Raw genomic sequence first — 16,112 nt, 5'->3', positions numbered from 1 at the left:
GATATTATATTTGGCTCTATAGATGAAAAACTTTGCAAAAAGTTTGCCAAATTGATGCAAAGTAAGTATGAAATGAGCATGATGGGAGAACTAACTTACTTTCTTGCTTTACACGTTAAGCAAGTTAGTGATGGAATATTCATTAGTCAAACTAAATATATTCATGATCTTTTAAAGAAGTTTGATCTAATGGATTGCATATCTGCAAAAACTCCCATGACCACTACAACTAAGCTTGAATTTAACACTATTGAAAAGTCTGTGGATATTTCAAGCTACAGAGGCATGGTTGGCTCAGTTCTGTACTTAACAGCTAGTAGGCCAGATATAATGTTTGCTACTTGTCTTTGGGCTAGATTTCAGGCTGATCCTAGGGAATCTCACTTGGTAGCTATTAAGAGAATTTTCAGATATCTCAAGGGAACACCAAAACTTGGCATTTGGTACCCTAAAGATTCTGGTTTTGATCTAACTGGTTATTCAGATGCAGATTATGCAGGTTGTAAAATAAACAGAAAAAGTACAATAGGAACCTATCAATTTTTAGGGAACAAGCTTGTGTCCTGGTTCAGTAAAAAGCAAAATTCAGTTTCTACTTCTATAGCTGAATCTGAATATGTTGCTGCTGGAAGTTGCCGTGCATATATTTCGTGGATGAAAAACCAGTTGTTGGACTATGGTCTACAAGTGGATAGAATTTCCATTTTTTGTGATAACACAAGTGTAATTGCCATCACTGAAAATCCAGTACAACATTCAAGAACAAAGCACATAGACATCAAGTACCACTTTATTAGGGAACATGTGATGAATGGTATTGTGGAACTTCATTTTGTTCCAAGTGAAAAGCAGCATGCGGATATCTTTACCAAGCCACTTGATGAATCCACCTTTTCAAGGTTGGTAAGTGAGTTAGGTATGCTTAATTAATCTTGAATTATTTCAGATATTTTTGCAAGTTTTAATGCACCCAGAAACTTAATTGATTTTTCTGTTTTAGTCAAAATTTTCATCCCGACGGATGTTCATTATCCATCGAGTTTGATCATCCATCGGAATATTAATTGTTAATAAAAATCAATAAATTTTCTAGATTATTTTATAACCCGACAAATAATTGATTTATCCTCATCCGTCGAATTGTCTCAATCTTAGCCGTTAAAACTCTGAACATTATCCATCGAGTATACTTACAGTCTGTAAGTATAACACGACGGATAAGTGACCGAATTTTACAGTTTATTTATTTTTTTAAAGGCTATTTTGGGCTATTTTTATTGGTTACTTTACTTCACTTTATTATTTTTGACAATTTATTTCTGAGATAGTATAAAAGCAGAATTCATTTTTTATTCTACTCTTTTATCATTCTCAAATCAATTGCTCTAACTTCCCTTCTTCTCCAAAGCAAATATTCTCTCTGCAAATTTCTCATTCTCTAACAATGGCACCAGTAGTCAAAATCATGTCTCAATCTGGATATATCTATGAAAAAAACAACTTTGCAGCCCTTGTGAATAAGGAGATTCCCCAGTCTGGAGACTTTCACAAGATGATGGATTTTGTGAAGAGTTGTAAACACAGTTATGATATGCTGGAATCACCACAATCTACTGTGAAGTTGTGGAGGAAATATGGACAACTGCCATGTACAACTCTACTAACAAGATCATAACTTCCACTCTCAAAGGTAAATAGTTTTGCATTAATAGTGACATTGTCAAAACATGATTTAGAATTTCAGATATGTTAGGTCACACACACTGTAAAAGGGGGTTGAATACAGTGTATAATATAATCAAATCGAATTAAGAACACAAGTATGTAACAAAGAATAATCTTATTAATAAAATAGTATTGCAATGCTCTTGTTTGCTTTTGGGTTGGGCCTTGACTTTGGGAGTCTATACAAAAGCGAGGGGTGAAGGCCGCACACAGAGTCTAGCCACTACTAGACGATGAGTCTTATGAAAGAGAGCTCTCTTAGTGATGAATAAATATCACGATAGCTGCTAGGGTTACAATGAATAATATTCTCGATAATGATAATACTTCTAGTGTAAACCCTATGTTGTGTTTATATACCACCCAGTTACAAGATAATCTCTAATTGATATTGAATATAATTCTGTATCCTAAAATATATTAATTAGTTATTTTTTCCTCCAACTCTTCTATTCTTCATAGAATTCTTCTCCATGCATATCTCTTCTTGTTTTAGTCTTGATCTTCTTTCCCTTCAATCAGCCGCCTTCCTTATCTGAAAGTCTTCTTAAGTCCTGATATTATCTCCTGATGAATATCTTCTGATATCTTAAGTTCTGATAACTTAAGTTCTGATATCTTAAGTTCTGACTTCAGTATAAGTACTGATTTCCAGTTAAATCCTGATTTGTCCTGTTAGTCAAGATCTGAAAACTAAACATGAATCATTTTTAGACATGACATCACAAATATATCATATGAGAATATCCTTTTGCAACCAGCCTTGCTTTATTTCTTGTAATTATGCCATCACTATCAATTTTATTTCTGAACACCCACTTTATACCAACAACAGATCTATTCTTTGGTCTTGGCACTAGGGTCCAGACTTTATTTCTTTCAAATTTATTTAACTCTTCCTGCATTGCTTGCACCCAATCAACATCTTGATGAGCTTCTTCCACTTTCTTTGGTTCAGTCTGAGAAAGAAAAGAATGATAGAGACATTCATTTGATGTTGCTTTCTAGTTCTAACACCTGCTTCAGGATTTCCAATAATCAAGTCAGGTGTATGTGCTTTAGTCCACTTTCTTGCAGATGGAAGGTGATCTCTAGAACTGGATGCTCCCCCATGATCCATGTTGTCTCCATCAACATTTTCTAATACTCCCTCTGAAATTATGCTCTCTGAGTTGGATCCTTCAGAATGTGAGTTTCCAGAATTATCAGAACTTGGCCCATCAGAATTTGATGAATCAGAACTTGAAGAGCCTGTTCTAGGTTCTGATGCTTCTTGCGATGTGGTTGGATCTTCAATATGCCCCCCTGCACATGTGCATTTTCCTTTGGCGTAGTCACCATAGTTTCAATAACATCAGAGTTTAACCCAACAGAGTTTGTAGTATCAGGATTTAGACTATCAGAATTTACAGAATCAGAATTTAAAACTTCATTCTCAAATCTCAGCTGATCATAATCATTGAAATCTTCAAGTCCATTAATCTTCTTATCATCAAAAGAGACATTGATAGATTCCATGACAATCCGTGTTCTTAAATTGTAGACTCTGAAGGCTTTTATGGAAAGTGGATATCCAAAAATAATTTCTTCATCAGCTTTTAGATCAAATTTGGATAGCTGTTCAGGATGAGTCTTATGAACAAAATACTTGCATCCAAATACATGAAAGTACTTCAGATTTGGCTTCTTTTTCTTCACCATCTCATATGGTGTCTTTCCATGCTTGTTGATAAGTGTTGAATTCTGAGTAAAACAAGCAGTCTGCACAGCTTCAGCCCAAAAGTAGGTTGGTAACTTTGCTTCATCAAGCATAGTTCTTGTAGCTTCAATACGAGTTCTATTCTTTCTTTCAACAACTCCATTTTGATGTGGAGTTCCAGGAGCAGAGAATTCCTGCTTTATTCCATGGTCTTTGCAGAACTCTTTCATAATCATATTCTTGAACTCAGTGCCATTATCACTTCTTATTATTTTCACAGAGTCTTTGACCTATTTATCCAGTTGTTTGACATAATCAATCAAGATAGATGCAGTTTCACTTTTTGTGTGCAAGAAATACACCCATGTGTATCTGGTAAACTCATCTACTATGACCATAGCATATTTCTTCTTTGCAATAGACATGACATTCACTGGACCAAATAGATCAACATGTTGTAGGTGATAAGGCTCAAGTATTGAAGATTCAGTCTTGCTCTTGAATGAAGATTTTCTTTGTTTTGCCTGTTGACATGAATCACAAAGGCCATCAGGAGCAAATACTGATTTTGGCAGTCCTCTCACAAGATCTCTCTTGACTAGTTCATTTATATTATTAAAATTTAAATGAGAGAGTTTCTTGTGCCAATCCCAGCTTTCTTCAATTGATGCTCTGCTTAACAGACAGATTGCAGAACCATCAGAACTTGTTGAAAGCTTGGCTTCATAAATGTTACCATACCTATATCCCTTCAGAACAACTTTGGCTGTAGATTTGCTTACAACTTCACAGTGTTCTTCAAAGAAATCCACATGATAACCTCTGTCACAGATTTGACTAACACTCAGCAGATTGTGTTTAAGTCCTGAGACTAGAGCTACTTTTTCAATGATGACATTCCCAAGATTGATATTACCATATCCCAGAGTTTTTCCCATGTTGCCATCTCCATAATAAATTCCTGGGCCAGCTTTCTCCACAAAGTCTGATAGTAGGGCTTTATTTCTAGTCATACGTCCTGAACATCCATTGTCCAGAACTAGGATATTTTTCCTGTTGCCCTGCAATCACAAAAACCACTAATGATTAGTTTTAAGGACCCAGACTTGCCTGGATCCTTTGGCCTTATTAAGTTTGTTAGCATTTGCAGCGGATTTAACTTCAGAGTTTATGCTAACATTTTTCATATCAGATTTTACAGTATCAGACTTTGCATCAGAACTTACACTAGAAGGAATAATTCTAAATTTCTTTAAAGAAGGTTTTATTTGATAATAATCATAGTACAAACTATGATATTCCTTACAAGTATAAATGGAATGCCATAAACTACCACAATGAAAACACGGATTTTGTGGTTTAAACCTAACAGTCTGACTCTTAACTCCTGATTTAGGAGGTAAAGAGTTTATATCCTTATTCTTCCTGCAAAAAGAAGCAAGATGGTTAGTGTTTCCACAGTTATTGCATTTCTTTCTAGGAGCATTAAGAACAAACTTATAATTATTGCTTTTATTCACACCTTCCTTTCCATTCCTATTTTTCCTAGGTGGCTTTACCTTGTTTACATTCTTAATCTCTTTCAGCTTATACTTAAGCTGCTTCTTTGTCATTAAGCCTATGTTAACTTCAGCTGGTTTATCCTGTTTTAATTTGTTAGAAGTTGACTCTGCCTTAACTTCTGTATCAATATCTTTCATCTTTTCAGAATCAGACTTTACAGGTTTAGCTACAAACTTAACAGGATTTACCTTTGGCTTAGTAGTCTGTTTAACAATAATTGGCTTAATTTGTTCAGTTCCTATTTCACTTTTATCATCTTCATAACCTCAGCCCTCTTTCCAGTTTCCACTACTTAGCAAATTCTGAGTTGTTCTGCCAGAGTTAGTCCAAGTCCTGATAATCTCTCTTTCCTTTTCTAACTCAGTTTTAGAGATTGATTCAATTTAACACTTCATCTCTAACATAAAAAGCATCATCTCTTTCTTTCTGAGTTTGATGGAACATAACTAACTTTTTTTTAAATAGTCATTCCTTTTCTTAAAAGCCATATTTTCAGAAGTTAACATATCACATGTTAAGGTCTGATCTCTATTGCTAATGTATATGGTTTTAAGATAAGATCTCAACTCAGTAATATCATCAGTATGAAAATCACAAGTTGTTTGAGGTACCTTTAACTTAGCAGCATCAAAACTGCTATTAGCATTTGTCATCAAGGCATAGTTCACCTCATCTTCAGAATCTGGAGTGTCTGTCTAGCTTTTCTTCTTTGTGACAAGGGCCTTGCCTTTGTCTCTCCTTCCTTTCTTGCATTCAGCAGATATGTGGCCTCTTTCACCATAATTGTAGCATTTAACATTTTAGTAGTCTCCTCGGTTAGACTTTCTTCTTTGCCTTCAGATTTTCTGAAACTCTTCTTATCAGAACTTCCACTTTTCCTGGAAACCTTCTTTCCCTTTTTGAATTTCCTGTAGGCTATCTTTGTGATACCCTTTACCATAAGAGCACACAATTTCATCATCTCTTCATCAACGTCCATCTCAAATAGACTTTCAGTTTCTGAATCCTCATCATTATCAGAACTAGATGAATCTGAATCAGACTTTGTGATGAAAGCCTTTCCTTTTCCTTTCTTTGAGATAGCCACTTTGGGGAATTCCTCCTTAGCCTTAAGAGCAACTATCCTTGACTTTCTCCCATGCCTCTTGCTTCTTTGATCCATCTCAAGTTCATGAGTCTTGAGCATACCATAAATTTCATCAAGAGTAGTTTCATCAAGAGCATAGTTGTCTCTTATAGTAGTAGACTTCAAATCCCAACTTTCAGGAAGAGCTAACATGAATTTTAGATTTGAATCTTCAAGATCATATTCCTTGTCCACCAGTGACAGATCATTCAAGAGTTTGACAAACCTGTCATATAATCCAGTTAATGACTCATCAGCTTTTGAGTCAAAGTGCTCATACTCTTGAGTGAGTATAGTCTTCCTGTTCTTCTTGATTGCATCAGTTCCCTGAAACCTTATTTCCAAAGCATCCCATATCTCCTTTGCAGTCTTGCAATTAATTACCCTGTTTGACATGACATTATCAATGGCACTATGCAGCAAATGCCTTACCTTTGCATCCTTTGCAATAGATGAGATATCTTCTGCTGTATACTCACTTTTCTCCTTTGGTATGGTCTTTGTTGGCTGATCTGCAACTACAACAGAGAGCTTGGTTGGATTATGTGGTCTTTCATAAATTATGTCAAGGTATTCTGGATCTGTAGCTTCCAGAAACATAGCCATCTTTACTTTCCCTATGGGATACTCAGAAGGTCTCAGCATAGGAACCCTTATAGTCTCATATCGACTGTGGATTGAGTCTTTGGTGTTTCTTCAGTTTTGGTGGGCTTGGTTTGAGTTTGTTCTTCTTCAGACATGATTGTTTTGGATCTTTACTGTATGTGTGTTAACAGATAGGCTCTGATACCACTTCTTAGGTCACACACACTGTAATAGGGGGTTGAATACAATGTATAATACAATCAAATCAAATTAAGAACACAAGTATGTAACAAAGAATAATCTTATTAATAAAACAGTATTGCAATGGAACCGTTCTCTCTCAGTGATGAACAAATATCACGAGAGCTGCAAGGGTTATAATAAATAATATTCTCGATAATGATAACACTTCTAGTGTAAACCCTATGTTGTGTTTATATACCACACAGTTACAAGATAATCTCTAATTGATATCGAATATAATTCTGTATCCTAAAATATATCAATTAGTTATCTTTTCCTCCAAGTCTTCTATTCTTCATAGAATTCTTCTCCATGCATATCTCTTTTTGTTTTATTCTTGATCTTTTTTCCCTTCAATCAACCGCCTTCCTTATCTGAAAGTCTTCTTAAGTCCTGATATTATCTCCTGATGAATATCTTCTGATATCTTAAGTTCTGATAACTTAAGTTCTGAATTCAGTAGAAGTACTGATTTCCAGTTAAGTCCTGATTTGTCATGTTAGTCAAGATCTGAAAACTAAACACAAATCATTATTAGACATGACATCACAAATATATCTAACAAGATAACACTGCTACTGTTCCACACACATATACTGACATAGTTAACATGCTGTAATAACCCCCAAATTTTGAACTTTTTGTAACCCTTATGAATAGTGTTTTAGCTGAATGAGAAAACTTTTCATGCCACACTATGTAGGGGTTCTGTTATGGATATTCTGAGATTTTATTAGTACTCTATACAGTATATGAGTGTATGTAAAGATCGCCAGAATCCAATTCCGAACACTTTGGTTTTTCCCGGAAATCCACTAGATACAGAGAGAATTGAGTATAAGGTAACAGGATAAAAAGGATTTAAATTAAAGGATTATAATAGAGGATCATAAAAAGGAATATAATGTATTGAGAAAGGTTAAGGGAACCTAAGTAATAAGATCCCGGGTATGATCCTTCAAACGATAAACGAGAACGAAAGTTAAGCGAACCGTATAACAGATCAGCGGTCATTAGGCAAACAATTAGGAAGTTAATCAAAGGGATTAGAGAGAGTGATGTCACCCAACCAATGAGAAGAGGACAAGGAGGGAAAGATGACATCACCACATGACATGGGCATGATATGGGAAGGAAGGAGATGTGGTGGCTTTTTAACCACACAAAATCAAGGGCAACAAGGTAATTAACTAAATCAAACACAAAACCAATCAACCAAGCCAAGCAAATCATTTTTCATCAAAATCAAAAAAGAAACCAAGGTATTGTTCTTCATGCTCTCGGCTTTTTAACATTTTAAAGGCAAGGAATTTCAAAATCAAAGATCCAAGCTTCCTAAATTGGTGAGTTAATTCCCTAATCATCTTTATGCTTAGTTAGGGCTATATCATGAGTTTAAGCCATCAATTCCTTCTCAATCTTCTTCATTTAATCAATGAAGAAGACAATGAATAGTGTTTTCAAGTTTTTAACTTGAATTTTTTCTTGATTTCCTTGAAGATCCAAGCATTCCTAAGACTTCTCGAAGCTTCTTATGGCTTCCTAGCTCCTCCCACCACTTCAAGGAAGGTATATCATCTCCAAACCCTAGATTCCTATGTATTATAAGATAATTTTGATTAGTAGGGTGATATTGTAGCTTGATGTTTGTGATTTAGAGTTTGGGATTGAAATGGTATTGAATCGGATTGGTAAATCTTGTTGTTTTGGTTAAAAGAATGTAGTATAGTTAAATTCAAGCTTAGGCATAAGTATGAATGCTAAAATTGAATTGGTTGGGGTTGTTATGATGTGATAAGGATGGATGTTGGTTGTATGATTGGATTGAGGTTGAATTGGGTTGGTTTTGAATGGTTTTAAATTGGGAAATCGCGTAAACATAGCCGTCGTAACGTCCGATTTTCTTTAGACTGTTTTTGTGCATAACATTAGGACCCGAGAACCCCCGGCTAGATTTTGACCATTGCCATGTTTAGATAGTTCGTGTTACGAGCTTCGTTTTGATATGTAGTTCGTTCGATTCCGATGCACGGTTTAGGAGAAACGACTGTTTCAAGTAACGGCGTTTCGCGAACGAAACTTTTCCCCTCGCCTTACTTTGAAACATACGTTAAAGACCAAAAAAGGTTAATTAATGTATGAAACATTTATGGTAAGTGTGTTAGGCAGTTGGTAAGACACTCGCGAAGGAATCGCCTTAAAACTCGTAAAGGTTAAATTATTAAAAATGGTGGAGCCGAGGGTACTCGAGTGACTTAAGTGAATCAGTAAGCGCAAAATAAGCGTTAGAGTCTAAGTTAGTTAAAGTATAGATTTACAAGTGACTTTGGTTTAATTCCAACTTACTTGTTGTTTATAGGTTACCAGACTCTTCCCGAGCCTTTTATCACCCCAAGTCGCTCAGGCAAGTTTTCTATCCGTTATACTGTTGTTGTGATGTATTTGTGTATATGCATGATCTTGCGTTAAATGCATATTTGTTGTAGCAGATTCTTGCGATATATTGTAGCATGTTATATGGTACATATGCATGCCTGTTTCGTATTCTTGCCATATATATATCTGTTGGTTCAGTTGATAATACCTATGCTAGAGGATAGCAGTATTTCGCATATACCCTTATTATAAGGACCCAAAAGGTGAAAACATTTTCTAAAACCGGGAGTCGAGGATCCCGAGTAGATTTTGTATATATATATATATACATATATATTTATATATATATATGGTTATAGTTTTCAAAACTATTAATCGAATAAGGTTTATTCGATAACTTTATTTTATTAAATGAATATTATTTTGAATATTCATTCGAGTACTTATGACTCCTTTTATTTTATTATTTGAATATTATTTGAATATTCATTCGAGGGATTATGACTCAGTTTATATTATTTAATGAATATTATTTGAATATTAATTTGAGGATCTATGACTCCGATTATTTGCTGAGATATATTCTTTATTTTATTAAAGAATAAGGTGTCAATAATCAAACTTATTTTCGATTATTCAAATAAAGATAGTACTTTCGTATAAGTATATCTTTGGTTATTTAATACTCGTTTCAAGTATAAGTTTTAATACTTCTACTTCAATTATTTTTATAAAGATTATTCTTTATGGGAATATTATTTAAATAATAATATTCAGACATTTTCTAAATATACTGGGGACTGATTTACTTCATTAAATCAGCTTTACTCCAAACACTCTTTAAAGTGTTTTCGAGTCTTCAAAATGATTTTTAAAAGTTAGAGCGGATCCCAAAACTCATTTTTATATTTAAGATCTTCCTTTTTAAGGATTAAATACTCGCTCAAAACATGAGGGATCCGGCTCTGTGGTGTATTTTATATTCGCAATAAGGTTGCAGTTTTGGTAAATGAATTGATTACTTACCCAACGTTCGGGAAGTAAGTCCATCTATTGAGTCGGCATAAGCAACATGGGCTCAGTGGGCGTCCATGATAGTGTAAGTGGCTCAGTGTGAGTCCATCAAATGCATAAGTGGCTGAGTGGCAGTCCAGCATAAGGTCCTATTGAGACCAGGGTGATGACCAGTGGGGAATTCATCCATCTACTAGTAGAAAAGGTTACTTATTGGTATCTTTGCCTGATCAGCGAGATACCTGGTTTATGCCAAAATTCTTTTCCTTTCCCAAAATTTATTGGATGTTTCAAACTCTGTTCATACTTTACATGACAGAGGTTTTCAGGAAATGTATAAAGAAGATGTATATGTGGATATATATATATATATATATTAGAACTTGATGAAGTATATCATAACTTCATTTCCTTTAATAATATTTCAAAGGTTTAATCTATTCAAATCTTGTCTGGTAGTCTCATCTATGTGATGAACTGTTGAAAGCTCATTATACTTTGAACAGTGGTAGTTCAAGTAGCTTTATAAATGATATAAGTGTAGTGAAGTATTTGGTAACTTCATCCCTTATTTTTACTTATATCTAGTAAGTAATTATCTTACACATGATAAAAGATTCTAGTAAGTATCCATTTAGATACTTATATTATTGTTATCAATATGTATTATCTTGCGAGCTGTAAGGCTCACTCTTGCTTTATTTCTTCATCACACAACAACAGTTAGGAAAGATGGCCAGACTCCAGCAGACCCAGCGCAAGCGCGTGGGAAGCGTCCCGCGTCTTCCCGATGATGTTGTAGCTGCTATAGCTGCAGAGGTAGATCTATTGTAGATCAGACCATCTACTTTTGAGAATCAATTATGTATAATTATAACTTGTGGCAGATAATGGCAATTAACTGTAAATTTATCAAGTAATCATTTTGGGTTGTAATAACTTTTAAATTGTGGATTCAAAGACTTGTACTTATTTGAATTTCATCTCTGAGACTATAACGGGTTGTGGTGTGTGTTAGAGTGGGGTCACAGCATAAGGTTATTTATTATTAATTAAGTGAAGTGATATTGTGGAAAGAAAGACCGTGACGACCCGGATCCCCGTCCCCGGATCTAGGGGTGTTACAGAAATGGTATCAGAGCTAAGCGTTATAAACCTCAGAGATGATGTGACGATATAATAATAAACTCACAAAGATAATAAGAACTCTTGCCATGTTCATGGTCGGACTACTTAAAGTAGTGCTAACAGTTAAAACCCTTACGGGAACCCTTATAAGTATCATGATAGTAACTTAGCTCGTTTAATGTGTAGGCGCCTGAGATAGAGGACCCTGAGATGTTCGAGCATGAGCATGATGAGGCACTGCTAGATGTTGAGGATCAGGAGGAGCCCGAGATGGAGGAGGATGAGGAGGACCTCTCAGAGGAGTCAGAGATAGAGGTTATTGCTATTCCAGATGAGGAGGACCCCTCAGAGGAGTCAGAGACAGAGGTTATTGCTATTCCAGATGAGGAGGACCCGGATGAGGTCCCAGTAGCTGAGGAGCGTGTTGGACCTATGGTAGTGTATGCTGGTACCCCATTACCCACACTTCCGGTGGTCAGAGCCCCTACCCCTCCACCACTATCTTGGATTCCCGATGATGACAGCTTAGAGACCCATACTTCCGAGCCTAGGCAGACCGAAGAGGCACCCTCAGCGGCTCCGGATTCACCACCTCTTAACCCTGCCCATAGGCAGTCTTCGTTAGCTCATGGATATGTTCAGGACGTTCTGAGGACCCGAGTGGCTGTTGCCGAGGGCCGACTGGATGAGGCCAGGAGGGAGTTGGATGCAGAGAGGGCGGGTAGGCGTACCCGAGCTTATGAGACTAGGGCTTCTATACCCCGATCCTTGAGGAGGGAGCTTACAGGGATAGAGCTCACATGCCGAATGAGGCTCAGATCGCTCCAGGGGGACAAGCATGGTAGGATCTCCAGGCGGCAGGCCGACTATATCTTCCGTCGTGCGATGGAAAGTGTATGGGAGCTGACCCGCTCCGGTGTATGATTCAAGATTGACGATGGAATAGTCTAGTTGTCTAGTTAGCCGAGGCCTTAGTAAGAGCCAATTTTCCGGGATAGTTGACTTGTATATATCATCCCTTTTTCTGACTAGACAGATAGACTCTTGTGTATCACTTTTGGGACAGATGACTGTAGCACTGTTGTACTTTTGACCAGATCAAACTATGTATTTCTCGCATTATGTATATATTTGTTTCGTTTCGGTTCAGTTCCTTAGTGACGAGGTCACTGTTTTTATCATTATTATTACTGCACTTCGTATTAGAACTTTCTTAAAATAATAGAATTGTGATATACGTTCTCCCCATTATGAAGTTGTGCAAGGCACAATGTTGTATATCATTGTGACCTAACGTTGAATTTCCCAATAATTTTTTTTATTATCAGAATTATGCCGCCAAGAAAGATTGGAACTAGGGCGAACCCTGGATTTGAGGACCAGGGAAGCCATAACCAGGATGATAGGAACCAGGAACACAGTGAAGAGGAAGATGAGGATTATGTGGAACAGGATGACTCCCTGTATGAAGAGGAAGAGGAAACATATGATGTTGAGGGATTTGAGATAGAGGCTAAAGAAGGAGAAACTGAGGTTGACCAACCGGTACCAAACCCGGGCATGGATCCCATGGGCCAGTTCATGCAACTCCTAAGGCAGAATTTGGAACGTCAACCCAACCCACCTCCTCAAGGAAATAACAATACTGTGGCAAACTCTTTCAGGGCTTTTAAGTCCCTTAAGCCCCCTGAGTTCCACGGATCAGCCGACCCAGTTGAGGCAAGGGCATGGTTAAAGGAAATGGAGAAATCCTTTGAGATTTTGAGTACCGATGAGGCACAGAAGACTGTATTTGCTACCTACATTCTGAAAGGAGAAGCTAACTACTGGTGGGAGGCCAAGAAAAACATGGAGACAGATGCTATTATAACCTGGGAGAGATTTAGTCAGTTGTTTCTGGGAAAGTATTTCCCGAGGTTTATGGAAAACCAGATGGAGCTCAAGTTCTTGGAGCTAAAGCAGAATAACTTGTCTGTAGCAGAGTACGAAGCGAAATTTACTGAGTTATCAAGGTTTGTACCGGAGTTTGTGAGCACCGAGGAAAAGAAAGCTAGGAGGTTTCAGCAGGGACTGAAACCGTGGATTCAAAATAGGGTGGCAATCCTTGAGCTTACGGACTATGCCACTCTGGTGCAAAAGGCAACGATTGTAGAAGTCGGAAGTGAACAGATGCAGAAGGAAAGAGAGAAGAAAGGAATAAAGAGGAAAAGTATGAGCATGGGTGGAGGTTCCGCAGGAAGGAGCTTCCCAACTAGATTTAATCGAGGAGCAGTGTCCCTACCAGGAAGGAACACTGGGTTTAAGCGGCCAATGAGTGTGAGTGTGAGCCAGGGCGGCCAGAAATCAAGAATGTCCTATTCCAACCAGTATCGACCCCCATTGCCAGCCTGTAACATATGTGGAAGGAATCACACTGGGGAGTGTAAAGGAAAGCCAGTAACCTGCTTTAAGTGCGGTCGGGAAGGCCACTATTCAACTAAGTGCCCATCATCAACCCCTGCCGTCATTCCAACCACCACTTGTCATCAGTGTGGACGCCCAGGTCATTGGAAGAGGGAATGCCCAATGAACAAACCAGCAGCTTCGGGAGCAAGCAGGGCTGCTTCTAATAAGCCACCTACTGCAAGGACTTTCAACATGACAGTCCAGGATGCTATGAAAGATTCAGATGTGATAGCAGGTACCCTTTCTCTAAATTCAGTCAGTGCAAATGTTTTATTTGATTCGGGAGCAACTAAATCTTTTATATCAAAGGACTTTGCGCGTAAGTTAAGACTTAAGGCTGAACCCTTGATAGAACCCTTGCAAGTAGAAATAGCCAATCATGAAATTATTCCTGTTAACCAGATTCACCCCGCCTGTGAGATAGGCATAGGGGAGCAATCTTTTAGTGTTGATCTGATTCCTTTTAAATTAGGGGAGTTTGATGTAATTTTGGAAATGGACTGGCTATCTAGCAATGATGCTCAGATAGACTGTAAAGGGAAGAAAGTTAAGCTAAATATCCCACGGAAGAAAGAAGTTATATTTAGAGGAAAGAGGCAGACGCAGAGATTTTTGACCATGGCCCAGGCCAAAAGGATGCTACGAAAAGGAAATGAGGCCTACCTAGCCTATGTGGTGGACACGCAGAAGGAGGTGTCCAACTTACAAGATATTCCAGTAGTCAACGAATTTGAAGATGTATTCCCACAAGACCTTCCGGGATTACCACCCGATAGAGTGATTGAATTTGCTATTGAGTTGGCCCCAGGGACGGCGCTAGTTTCAAAAGCACCTTACCGGTTAGCCCCGTTAGAAATGAAGGAATTAGCTATCCAATTGCAGGAACTCTTGGATAAGGGTATGATAAGACCCAGTGTGTCTCCATGGGGAGCACCAGTTTTATTTGTTAAGAAGAAAGATGGGAGCATGAGGCTGTGCATAGACTATCGAGAGTTGAACAAGCTAACCATAAAGAACAGGTACCCATTACCTAGAATAGACGATCTGTTCGACCAGCTAAAGGATGCTGTTTATTTTTCCAAGATCGACCTGAGAACTGGATATCACCAACTAAAGATTAAACCCGAAGATATTTCCAAGACAGCGTTCCGTACCAGGTATGGGCATTATGAGTTCTTGGTAATGTCCTTTGGATTAACCAACGCCCCAGCGGCTTTCATGGATTTAATGAATAGAGTATTTAAGAAGTACTTGGACAAATGTGTGACAGTTTTTATTGATGATATTTTGATCTACTCAAGGACTGAGACAGAACATGCAGAGCATTTGAGGATAGCTCTAGGAATACTCAGAGAGGAACAGTTATATGCCAAATTCTCGAAGTGTGAATTCTGGAGGAATGAAGTACAGTTTTTAGGACATGTGATCAATAAAGAAGGAGTATTGGTTGACCCCTCCAAGATAGAGGCGGTCTCAAATTGGGAAAGGCCAACCACACCCATAGAGGTAAGGAGTTTTATAGGATTGGCCGGCTACTATCGTAGATTTGTACAAGACTTTGCGAAGATCGCAGCCCCTTTGACACGACTTACTCGTAAGACAGAGAAGTTTGAATGGACGGAAAAATGCGAGAACAGTTTTCAGGAATTAAAGAAAAGGTTGATAACGGCTCCGGTATTGGCATTGCCGGACGGAAAAGGAGATTTTGTGATATATAGTGACGCGTCGCACAAAGGATTAGGATGTGTGCTTATGCAGCACGGTAAAGTGATTGCGTATGCGTCGAGACAATTGAAGGAATACGAGGTTAGATATCCTACTCATGACCTTGAGCTCGCGGTAATAGTATTTGCCTTAAAAATTTGGAGGCACTACTTGTATGGAGAGAAGTGCGAGATTTTCACAGACCATAAGAGCCTCAAGTACATATTTACGCAGAAAGAGCTCAACATGCGCTAGAGGAGATGGTTAGAACTAATCAAGGACTATGATTGTGAGATTCTTTATCATCCAGGGAAAGCCAATGTGGTGGCTGATGCCCTTAGTAGAAAGGAAAGACTCAGAATGATAACGACTTTGGAAGAATTGATAAGGGATTTTGAGAAAATGGAAATAGAAGTAAAGGTAACCGGAACCGGAACTGAAAAGCTTTTTGAGATCTCAATGCAGCCAGAGTTATTGGAAAAGATCAGATTGTGCCATGAGAAA

The sequence above is a fragment of the Apium graveolens genome, chromosome 3 (assembly GCF_009905375.1).
Source record: "Apium graveolens cultivar Ventura chromosome 3, ASM990537v1, whole genome shotgun sequence".
Lineage (NCBI taxonomy): Eukaryota > Viridiplantae > Streptophyta > Magnoliopsida > Apiales > Apiaceae > Apium > Apium graveolens.
The sequence above is the reverse complement of the archived record's forward strand: the minus strand, read 5'-3'. Positions refer to the sequence as shown.